This window comes from Mastigoproctus giganteus, chromosome 3 (genome assembly GCF_048544385.1).
Source record: "Mastigoproctus giganteus isolate SK-2022 chromosome 3, ASM4854438v1, whole genome shotgun sequence".
NCBI classification, from domain to species: Eukaryota; Metazoa; Arthropoda; class Arachnida; order Uropygi; family Thelyphonidae; genus Mastigoproctus; species Mastigoproctus giganteus.
This window is the reverse complement of record NC_143577.1, coordinates 242,294,786-242,307,547: the sequence shown is the minus strand read 5'-3', so window position 1 is coordinate 242,307,547 and position 12,762 is coordinate 242,294,786. Positions and strand designations below refer to the sequence as shown.

The following is a 12,762-nucleotide window of genomic DNA, read 5'->3' as shown; positions in this document are numbered from 1 at the left end:
AACCTGGCCCAATAATGGTGTTATTCTTCAAACTCGCTCTTATCACATGCTAGTAACTCAAATTCTGTTTTTCCCACACAACAGAACTCTCATCTTTTACTTCTAGATCACCTGCTGACCATACCTTTGAATTGCTACATACCAATGCCCTTCCCCAAAATGCACTGTATTGTGTCCTCAAGTAGCGGCATAACATAGGGATTAAACTATTGTTCCGAAGCTTTTAATTTTAGCGTGCTTCTGCACCTGACCACACCATTTTATACCATATTCCTTAAGTGCCTTACCGCCAGGCCTACTCCCACTAATGTAAATAGTTCCAAAAAGATGCTTTCTTTATTCCATAAGTCCTTTATTTCCATACTCTATTCATACTAAGAGAAATATATTTGTAAGACTGTCTTACAGAGCGTAAAAAGACAACAGAAAAAAAACATTGAATCTGGAGCACAGGTTTTAAGAACAAGTGGAAAAATCCCATCAAGACGACTTCTTGATATCAAGACTGCTCAAGATTACTTATTTTTTCTGGTGGAAAATAAAGGGAGGCACTGAATGGAATGTGTTCACGTATGGTAAGAAGGAGATTTATCAAGATTAACAATGCAAGAGTTATAGGAAAAAATAAGATGTGAGTAAGCCAGCTTTAACTTTAGCTGAAAATGCAGCAGAACCATTAGAATGTAACTAATATGGAAGGATGGACAAATAAGTTGTGGGCAATGACTTTGGAAAGAGACCAGAAGACTTGCCTATCACCTCGCCAAAAGGACAGTTTCCTACTTGGACTTTCAATGAGAATTTTGAATTTATTCTTAATATGTTTATAACTGTTGCGGACTTTATTGTAGGCAGGAGCTTGCCACGAATTTGTAAAAAAGGGGCTCACTCAAGAATGACCATTAGCTGTTGTCAAAGGACAACAGCTAATGGTCATTCTTGAATGACCATTAGCAGATAAATGAACCACTAGGTGGCAGTGATCACAGTGTGTTGAAGTGGGATTTACTCAAGGAGGTAACTACCATCAGAGGTAAAGGGAAGGGTTTTTGTTTTCGTAAAGGCGACTATGATGGTCTGAGACAGTATTTAAATTCTATACAGTGGGACCAACTGATGATGTTACCAACAGCAAACTCAAAATGGGAAGCATTCAAGGAACTAATCTTGGAGGCTACCAGGCTTTACATACCAACTAAGAAATATTGTTCAAGGTTTAGGCCTAAATGGTTGTCAGATGAATTAATGAGACATGTGGCAGAGAAGAAAAATGCATGGGATACGTACAAATTAATGGGTGACATGGAAGCCTATGATAGATATAAGTTGGTCTGTAACCAAGTCACAAAGGAGATTAGGCAGGCAAAGGCAGACTACGAAAAATCCTTGGCAAAGGATGCAAAGAAAAACAGAAAAGAGTTCTTTACATATTTGAACTCGAGAAGGAAAGGGATGAATCAGATTGGTCCACTGGATATTGATGGTTCAACAGTTGAGGATCCTGCTCAGGTGGCTAACAATCTAAACGAGTATTTTGCATCTACATTCACGCATGAGGAGTTATTCAGGAAGGAGAATGATGTAGGTAAAGTAAACATTGGCAGTGAGCTGGATGATTTTGTAATAACTGAGAGGAAAGTGGAGGAGAGATTGTTGAGGATAAACATAAAAAAGGCACCTGGGGTGGATGGGATCTATCCAGTTATATTAAAGGAGGCAGCAAAGGAAGTATGCAAACCTCTAGCCATAATTATGAGAGCTTCTTTGGACTCAGGAGAGGTACCCATAGACTGGAGATGTGCAAATGTAACCCCAATTCACAAAGGAGGATCAAAGGCTGACACAAGTAATTATAGACCTGTTAGTTTAACTTCTGTTCCAGGTAAATTAATGGAGGCACTGGTTAAAGAAGCACTGCAGGATCATCTAGACAAGAATTCAGTTATAGCTCAGACGCAGCATGGTTTTGTTAAGGGCAGGTCTTGCCTGACCAATTTGATTGGATACTATGATGTAGTCACAAAAGAACTGGATGCAGGGAATAACTTTGATATTATATATTTGGATCTTAGAAAGGCTTTTGATACTGTTGCACATGGAAGACTGCTGCACAAATTGGAGCAGTGTGGCATTGGAGGCAAATTGCTGCTATGGATAAGGGGTTGGTTGAGTGGCAGAAGACAGAGAGTGGTAATCAATGGACACTGCTGAACGTGGACTAATGTTATTAGTGGAGTTCCTCAAGGTTCAGTGTTGGGTCCGTTGTTGTTTTCGGTGTTTATGAATGATATTGATGATGGGATATCAAGTTTAATGTCCAAGTTTGCAGATGATACAAAGGTTGGCAGGGTCGTTAAGGACACTACTGACGCTATGCTGCTGCAACAGGATCTGGAAAGGTTGAACAGATGGGCTGAGAGGTGGCAAATGAAGTTTAACATTGACAAATGTAAAGTACTACATATGGGAAACAGTAACCCCAGAGCAACGTATCAACTCTGCGGTACTACACTGACAGTGGTGGAGAATGAAAAGGACCTGGGGGTAATTGTGCAGGCAGATATGAAGTTCTCTGAGCAGTGCAGACGAGCTGCAAGAGTAGCTCATGGTGTGTTGTCAATGATATACAGGAATTTTTCTAGCAGGGATAAGGAGGTGATTATTCCCTTGTATAAGGCAATGGTTAGGCCACATCTTGAGTACTGTATACAGGTCTGGAGGCCTCATTTCAAGAAGGATGTAGAACTGCTGGAACGGGTACAGAGAAGGGCAACAAGATTAGTGAATGGAACAAAGGGTTGCTCTTACGAAGAAAGGCTTAAGTTTTGCAAATTACAGAGTCTGGAGACTAGGCACCGGCGAGGTGATCTGATAGAGGTGTATAAGGCTTTGAATGGTTTGAGCATGCTCAATGCCAATGGGATTCTTCATCTTGCTCAGAATAATCACCTCAGAGGGCATAAATTCAAATTGAGGAAGGACGGATGTCGGATAGATGTGCGGAAATTTGCCTTTGGCCAGCGGGTGGTTGGTTGGTGGAACCGACTTCCATCACTTGTTGTAGAAGTTGATAGCCTAAACAAATTTAAAGCTCAACTGGACAGGTATTTGGAATGAACAGATGGGTGAAATGGGAGTGGGGTTTTTTTTTTTTTTTTTTGGCTGATGCTGAATAAGCTTGCTTTCTTGCATCATATGCCTCTACTAATGCTAATGCTATATCATGATTTAGAATATTGATGAGCAGTGATGGTATCAAGTTCACATATGCTCTTCCAATGCATTCAACAGCATGTTCTAACATGTCCAACCTAAATTCACTATTTTGTCAGATACACTTGCAACTTCTCAAAATTTCTGAAATAATGAAGCACTAGTGGAACGTGTTTGCGTATATGTTTATATTACTGGAAAATCCAATCTCACATATTTTGGTGAGCATCGATTTATATAAAATCTGCATGTAATTGTTTATTGGAACAAACAATTACAATCAAAGTTCCGGGGCAGTGTAAATAAATTTAAGGAACTAGATAATTAAATTCTTTAATAAATTTAAGGAATTAGATAAAGTTTCTACCAAACTAAGTCAATGTAATATTCAGGTATCATAGGTCTTTTAATTACAGTTTTGATCAGTTGCTTTTGTTCCACCATTTATGATTTCCATCAAAAGAATGATATCGTAGGTGTGTGGGGGGGGGAAGTATTTAATGGTTTCTGCCTCAGCTCTCTTTTCTCTAGTTCTTAATTCAGTAAGTACTTTACAACTGAGGATGGCACAGCATAGGCCCACAGCCCCTCAACCCAAACCAATGGAAAGGTTTAAGAGTTACTGGTATACTATGTCTTTTGTTTCTTTTAGCATTAGTAGAGGCATTTGATGCAAGAAAGCAAGCTTATGCAGCATCAGCCAAAAAAAAAAATAAAGTAAAATAAATAAATAAAAAATAACCACTTCCACTTCACCTCTCTGTTTGTTCGAAATACCTGTCCAGCTGAGCCTTAAACTTATTTAGGCTATCAACTTCCACGACACGGGATGGAAGTCTGTTCCACCTACCAACCACCCGCTGGCTAAAGGCAAATTTCCGCACATTTTGTTCACAAAGGACTCATTATACTTGATTAGAAGGGGTCCTCATCAGGAAAAGACACTGCACTGACACACTGGTCAAAATAATACAAACATTTATTCAGTATCAAATCAGGTCACCTTTCTTTAGAATAACAAAGCAGGTGTGCAGTGCAGCATGGATGTTATAAGGTGTTTTAGAATGTTTTGGTATAATTGTAATCATCCTTCCAACAAAATATCGTGCAACTGTGACAAAGTTGAAGGAAGAGGAAGGACTTCATTGCCAAATAGCTCTCTTCATCACATTCCATACATTCTCAATAGAATTGAGATCAGTTGAATGCGTGGCCAAAGAAGATGGCTGAAATCTGTGCCATGTTCTTCAAACCATTCTTGCAGGATTCTGACATGTGCATTGTTGCACTGTCATCCATAAAATGGCCATCACCTATACAATAAAAGCGGAACATTGCAGTGCCGCAGATCTGATACAAAATTCAGGTACTACCTAGATTACATTCAAACCTCCATTGGTATCAATGTATCCAGTCCATGTCAACAAAACATTCCCCATACCACACCACCTACAGATGCTTGAGTTGTGTTAACAAGGCAAGCAGGGTACATTGCTTTATGAGGTTCTCACCACACTCCCTACCATCAGTGCTAAAAAAAAAAAGTGCATCTGACCACAATTTTGTTCCACTGTCAAATTACAACTTACTCAGCAACCACTGAAGTGGATTTTTCTCTGAAAAAAGTGGCTTCCGAATAGGCAGGTGATTTCCAACACCAAATTTCTTCAGTTCCACGTGCATGCTATGGGTTGAAATAGGACAGTTCTGGGTTTTGTTGAATTCATATAACCCCAGGGGGTGCCTCCGTAGCCAGGTGGGAAGGAGCAGCAGTAGCAGTAGTGCATAGAACACTCTTCTTGATTAGACCGGGGTTCGAGTCCGTCACCACCAAATATAGAGGATGCAGAAAGGTCAGGGAATGACCACCGCATATCCTGGAGCAATATGGCATTAGTTGCTAATGCTCCTAAAAACCAAATAACCCCAGGGGCTCACATCTGGTGAGTATGGGCTTGGCACACCCTGGGTCCTGAGCTGGATATCATCATTCTTCTCTTTCTTGGTGATTCTCTTCTACTTCTCTCTCTCGGTAAATCGGGAATTTTTTTTTGGCTGGTGCAGCATAAGCCTCAGGCTTCCTTGCACCCTATAGCTAATAATAATAATTTGCTGCACATTGGATGCTCCATTTTTCATAAGGTCCTTCTTAGAGTACGACTTCACTCAAATAACAAAATAAAATTCATTGATAAAATAACACCACAGAAAAACAACCACAATTTTTATGGCAGCATCTGCTGAAAAGATCATGGAAATTTTCAACCTCAATGACAATCCAAAATTTTTAACCTTTTCTGGAGATGTAGGTATACATGTTTTTTTTTGTCTGCCTTCCTGAGAAGTACACATATATGTTTATCAACATCATTTCAAATAAACCATTCTTTAGCATACAAATTATTTTGAAATAATATATCACTGTCATCTTTTACTTGTGTTTCTAACTAGTAATATACAGTTTTTAATAGATGACTGAACAAAAATAGATTTTAAGGTCTAAGGAGCAGGAGACTGTAACTGTCAGCCACTGCTGCCTAATTCTGGCAACAAAAGTCAAAATTCTCTAGAAGTCAAATCCAGAAGTTCATGGAAGTGAATCAAACAATCAAATAGATGTAGAAGCATTATATATCAAAAATGAAATAACAATAAGTTTTAAGAGTTTTTTTTAAATTCTGATTTGATTTTTGACAATAATTTTACTCTAACATTGGTTAACAAGTCAAAATAATTACAAATTATAACATTTAAAAGCATTTATGTACAAAGTTTTCATTTTCATAAAATGAAAATTTTGTGGAGAGGCTCACGCCACAGAGTCCACTGCCAGAAGAAAGCTCACTTCTCAAGTCCCAAACATTTTCGGGAACTCTGCCTGGAAAGGGTTAATGAAGACAGCCATGGGAGATGGAAATTATGTAACTGTACCTTTACTGATCATAAAAGTAAATGTATCAAAAATTCTCACATTCAAAATTATATTAAAAATTACATACAAAACATTTTTTCAATCCAACCATGTTACACATGTCCTGAATAAGTCTGCACTGAAATTTCAAAGGACATTCATAAAAATTAACGCTGACAGAGGGATTATAAGGAAGAAAACACCATGCAGCGTGCTAACAGTGACTACAACAGCCACTTAACAGTCTGCATAAAACTATACAATGTTTCCAATACAGTAAGTCCCCAACATACGTAAGAGATAGTGTTTCCCCCCCTCCCAGGACCTATCGAATGGGTGCACCACCCGGTGAATTTAACTGGCCACCCAGCTAAAATTTAAGCGATTCTCGCGGCACCATAATGGTAATGCTCACTGATCTCGATCAATATTAATTTGATCATACTATGCAATCAAGTTCAATGTGACAGGAGCACATAATGTTAAATTATGCAATTCATTTTTGCTCTGGATCACTTAAGTCACATTTATAAATAGAAGAAAATTTTATAATATTGCGCAGTATTACACTTCTCCACCCGGCTGGCAAAATTTTCTGGGGAGAATGCTGAATTACGTTCCAGGACTTTTTATATAAGTCGAGTTTTAAATATTTTGCTACTATATCAGGGATATAGTAAAAAAATATTGCTACTATATCCCTGATAAGCCAAAATTATAAAAACCACATAATATCCTCAAAAGAATGAAGAAAAAATAGTTATATAATTTTCAATTAATTAGTTATATATACAGAAAAATAGTTATTTTTAATTAGTTCAATTAAAACTTTATCTAGGGACAGTGGTGAAATAGTTGGAGCGGCACATAAAAGAAAGAAAAAATGCATGTTACTGTAAAAACTAATATTAGCATTAGTAGAGGCATATGATGCAAGAAAGCAAGCTTATGCAGCATCAGCCAAAAAAAAAAAAAAAAAAAACACTTCCATTTCACCCCTCCGTTCGTTCGAAATACCTGCCCAGCTGAACCTTAAATTTATTTAGGCTATCAACTTCACAACAAGGGATGGAAGTCTGTTCCACCAACCAACTACCCGCTAGCTAAAGGCAAATTTCCGACATCTATCCTACATCTGTCTTTCCTCAATCTGAATTTATGCCCTCTCAGGTGATTATTCTGAACAAGAGAAAGAATCCCATCCGCTTTGAGCATGCTCAAACCATTCAAGGCTTTATACACCTCTATCAGATCACCTCGCCAGTGCCTAGTCTCCAGACACTGTAATTTGCAAAACTTAAGCCTTTCTTCGTAAGAGCAACCCTTTGTTTCATTCACTAATCTTGTAGTAGTAGTGGCATGTGATGCAAGAAAGCCCTTCTCTGTACTCGTTCCAGCAGCTCTACATCCTTCTTGAAATGAGACCTGTATACAGTACTCCAGGTGTGGCCTGACCATTGCCTTATACAAGGGAATAATCACCTCCTTATCCCTGCTAGAAAAATTCCTGAATTCCTATATCATTGACAAGACACCATGAGCTACTCTTGCCGCCCGTCTGCACTGCTCAGAGAACTTCATATCTGCCTGCACAATTACCCCCAGGTCCTTTTCATTCTCTACCACTGTCAGTGTAATACCACAGAGTTGATACATTGCTCTGCGGTTGCTGTTTCCCATATGTAGTACTTTACATTTGTTAATGTTAAACTTCATTTGCCACCTCTCAGCCCATCTGCTCAATCTTTCCAGGTCCTGTTGCAGCAGCATAGCGTCAGTAGTGTCGTTAACAACCCTGCCAACCTTTGTATCATCTGCAAACTTGGACATTAAGCTTAATATACCATCATCAATATCATTTATAAATACAGAAAACAATAATGGGCCCAACACTGAACCCTGAGGGACTCCACTAATAACATTAGTCCACAATGAGCAGGGTCCATTGATTACCACTCTCTGTCTTCTCCCACTCAACCATCCCTTTATCCACAGCAGCAATTTGCCTCCAATGCCACACTACTCCAATTTGTGCAGCAGTCTTCCATGTGCAACAGTATCAAAAGCCTTTCTAAGATCCAAATATATAATATCAAAGTTATTCCCTGCATCCAGTTCTTTTGTGACTGCATCATAGTATCCAATCAATTTGGTCAGGCAAGACTTTCCCTTAACAAAACTATGCTGTGTCCGAGCTATAACTGAAGTCTTGTCTAGGTGATCCTGCAGTGCTTCTTTAACCAGTGCCTCCATTAATTTTCCTGGAATAGAAGTTAAACTCACAGGTCTATAATTACTTGTGTCGGCCTTTGATCCTCCTTTGTGAATTGGGGTCACATTTACACATCTCCAGTCTATGGGTACCATCCCTAAGTCCAAGGAAGCTCTCATAATTATGGCTAAGGGTTTGCTTACTTCCTTTGCTGCCTCCTTTAATATAACTGGATAGATCCCATCCACACCAGGTGCCTTTCTTGTGTTTATCTTCAACAATTTCTCCTCCACTTTACTCCCAGTTATTACAAGATTACCCAGTTATTACAAGGTTACTGCCAGAGTTGAATAATCCTCTGGCATTCCCCTCGCTGAATAACTCCTCGTGTGTGAATGTCGATGCAAAATATTCATTTAGTTTGTTAGCTACCTGAGCAGGATCATCAACAGTTGAACAGTCGATATCAAGACTACGGAATATGTATTTCATAGTCTTAGTTATTATGGTTGACTTCATTGGTACCAATCCCTTAGCCGCTTCTCATATTCTGTTTTTGTCCTTTATTATTGTGTTCACTGTTGACACTGACAAATCTAAACTCCACGTGATACTTGTTAATGTTTGACCATTTTCATACATCCTTATTATTTTAATTTTCTGATCCAAATCGATCACTTTCCTTTTCTTGGTAGATTTACTAGTACTGCTGTCACTTATTCTCTTATTCGACACAATGATAATAGTCAAAACGAAATTTTCTGTAAACTTCAAGGGGTTAAAGCAGAAACACACTATTATCACTTCACACAAGCTCACATTTTACTAAAGCACATTTCTGGAGGTCACTACCATAAAACAATAAAAACAATTTGCAGTTTCCAGTTTATTGGGCTTTTCTGTAAGTACAATTCAATATAAACAGGTAGTAAACTCAATCTTATTGAATTTGCGATAATACCGATAGCTGGAATTCTGTGGGTTTTTACATTATTATGGTGAAATGTGTGTCATCTTCACTGAAATCTTCAGTCATATAAAAAAAATAAATAAATAAATTTTCAGAATCTTCTCTTCATTCCTATTTTTAAGCTTCATAAACTTGATACTCCATATCTCACTTGTGCATGCAGTATTCGCCATTATTGATTGTTTATTTTATTTTTTATTTTGCTGTTTTAAATTTTATAATCCTAAAAAAAAAAAAAAAAGAATTTCAGTGAAAAAAAATTGACGTAAGTCAGAAGTTACATAACTTGGGAACTTACTGTATTAATAATTAAAAATCTTTGAAGTCTTAAGGAATTTGTGTTGTTTACATTGAATGTTTCAAATGTTCTTATAAATTAGAAAAAAAATTGTATTATTGCACCAAACATTCAAACTGCAAGGCCAACAAAATCATTATTGAAGCTGACTGTAGTCTGCATGCACAGCTACAGTAAGACTTGTGAGTTTGCCCTACATTGCCACAAACAATGTAAAACCTATTGTGAACTGTGGTGCAAAAAATTTGTAGCACAATTCACAAGAGGCCAAACATATCAATTGAGGGCCATAAAAAAATCCACAACGGAGAAAATTGAAATACAAAGTGTGACCGTATCGTAAGGTGTTATGCAGAGCAGAGCAACTGGTCATACTTCTTTGAAGATGATCAAGGTGCAGAAGTAACAGTAAATGGCCAAAAATTTTCTTAAACCAGAATTGGAGGACATTAATATATTTGAGTTGTGGCTTACAGATGATGGAGCCGTATGCCATACAACAGACACAATGAATATACTGAGAGAAATTATTATTATTATTAGCTACATGGTGCAAGGAAGCCAGAGGCTCATGCTGCACCAGCCAAAAAAATAAAAAAATTCCTGAGTTACCCAGAGAGAGAGAGAGAGAGTCAAAAGTAGAAGGTAATCTCCAAGAAAGAGAAGAATGATGATATCCAGCTCAGGACTCTGAGTGTGCCAAGCCCATACTCAACAGATGTGAGTCCCTGGGGTTGTTTCCCAGCATATTAATTTCAAGGTATGGACTAGTCTCTACCCATCCAGATTTTAATTAAACAGCACTAACTTCTAACAGTGGGGAGAGAGGGAGAGAGAGAGAGTACATCATTCGAAACCATGAGAATTAATGAATTTTGAGATAACATATGGGCTGAAATCATTGCCATAACCATGAAACTTCAGCTCTAGTTAGGAAAAATGTTACTAATTGGAGCATACCAATGATGGTCATTTTCGGGGAATAAATTTTCACATTTAAAATTTAACTTTCTATTTTTAATTAAAATTAAAATTTATAAATTTAATATTATGTTGGTATATGAAAATAAACCGTTTTCCATCATTATTTCAGAAATATAAAATCCCTACGCTACCCTGGGTGCACCCCGTAGTACAGCGGGGAATGCACCAAACGATATGTGGCAAACGCGGCAGCAGTCACGTAGGCTTCTCCGCAATGAGAAAAAAAGGCCAGGCACGACGTCCCCGTTAATATCACCTTACTGTGCGATCCCCATCCACAACAGAATATTTTTTCCTTATACCCCGCCCCCCAATTTTATAAAATAAAAGTAAGAAATAAGATGACATTTATATAATGCTGCGCAGTTTAAATTATAAGTATCATCTGATAAAGAAGTAATATGTAGGTAGTCTCAAAATAAATATATGTCGTTGAAATTTTCAAAATTCAATGAGTAATTTTTTGTAACTGCTCCATCCCCGAATATTTATGGGGATTGAGCATATTAGTAGGGTTTTTTTTTTTTGCCTACCATCCTTTCTGCGACACAAATTTTCTACTGACACCATTGCCCTATTGAATAAATAAATATCATCTTTATCGTAAGGTGTGAAAACTGTTTTACATAAGGGGGTGATATAATTATTCTTAATCAAATCGATTCAATTTCACTTCACCACTGCAGTGGATATTTTATTTGCAAATTATTCTAACCTTCCAAGGCCATTAAAAATACCGACCTCCCATGATAATCTAAATATAGAAAAATAACTAAATAGATCATATCCAGATAATGATCAAATATAAACACAACTGACAGTTTTAAATATACAGCACTCTAACGAAAAACACACAAAAAAATATGGATTAATCTCACAACGTCACTAACAAATACACTTTGTTTAAACTAAAACTAACTGTAACAGTAGTACTTACTTTTATAACTGAGAGAAATTGAAGAAAGTAAGAACGAGGATTACACCAAAACACAAGGAAATTTGAAACGACAACCTATATTGGCACAGGAATTCTACCAACACAGCAAACACTCATATGTCTGACATAGAAGAATACGTTGAACCGTTGTTAGGGTGTGGACATCAGAACGATTCTGATTGGTTCATAAGCGTAACTAGCGTCACTTTTTCGGTATGATGTTCGCTATAGTAACCAGAACCTTCATCACTATATCGATTAGTTTGGCGAGTCAGCTCGCTAACCTGTTATTATAAATTTGTTTAATTTTTATATTACTGTATTTATTTATTTGAGATTTCAGTTTTGATCATATTTTTGCTCTAACAAATATTTCAGAAAACAACAACAAGGCGAATATACTATTTTAAATATAAGTTTATTAATATCGCATGTACATACATGTTTTGATACGTAAATAAACCTATGCGCCCCCTGGGAAGGGGACGCACTTGGTTATTTGGGACAGTGCCTTGTTTTCATGAAGCACTTTTTTTTTTTTTTTAACGAAATTTGTACAAACTATCCCACTAATCTAGGTATGAAGCATATTTCATTTCAATCTTTGAGATTAAATGTATTAAAGTATATATTAATTAATAAAAGTGTATACTCATAGTCAGTGCTGCAGTGCTGTAGTGGAGGATACACACCATATACCCTCTGGATTTTTTTTAGGTGAATAGCGTATACCTTCTGGTTTTTGAAAGACTTGAAAAAACAAATATTATTAAAATATTTACTGAAAATTAAAAAAATGAATTTATCAGAATTTGATTACCAAAATACAGAATGTTATGTTGAAAAATCGCTTTGTTTATTGTGCTACCGATGAGAATTCGATTAATAAGCCTGACATGCACAGCATACACTCTGCTTTTGGTAAAAAAACTTCTGGTAATTTTACGACTGCAGCACTACTCATAGCTAAATTTTATATTTACACTTCTCTTTATTCTTCTTTATCACTTTATTTATACTTGTTATGGAAGGTGGGGGTGTGAATTTTAAGAACTGTTTTAAGGGAGACACAAGGTACAAAAGTTTGGTAAGGTCTCTATAAAAAGTTTCTTACCATTCTAACAGAAGGCACCAATTATAAACGCTTCTTATATTTCTCATAATTTTTATTTTACTTTATAATAATAATATACCATACAATATTTATTAGTCTTCACCAATTAAGTAATTCAATCAA

General features: G+C 36.9%; 1 protein-coding gene across 3 annotated transcripts in view; it reads right to left on the bottom strand.

Annotated features, from left to right (window-relative positions):
* Nucleotides 1–11,630, bottom strand: part of LOC150088972 (WD repeat and SOCS box-containing protein 1-like) — a 213,801-nt gene extending 202,171 nt beyond the window's left edge. For all 3 annotated transcript variants that reach the window (XR_016546804.1, XM_090370976.1, XM_090370977.1), the window contains exon 1: nt 11,526–11,630. The gene's annotated coding sequence lies outside the window, so the exon portion shown is untranslated. The remainder of the gene's footprint in view (nt 1–11,525) is intronic.
* Between the last annotated feature and the right edge of the window lie 1,132 nt (nt 11,631–12,762).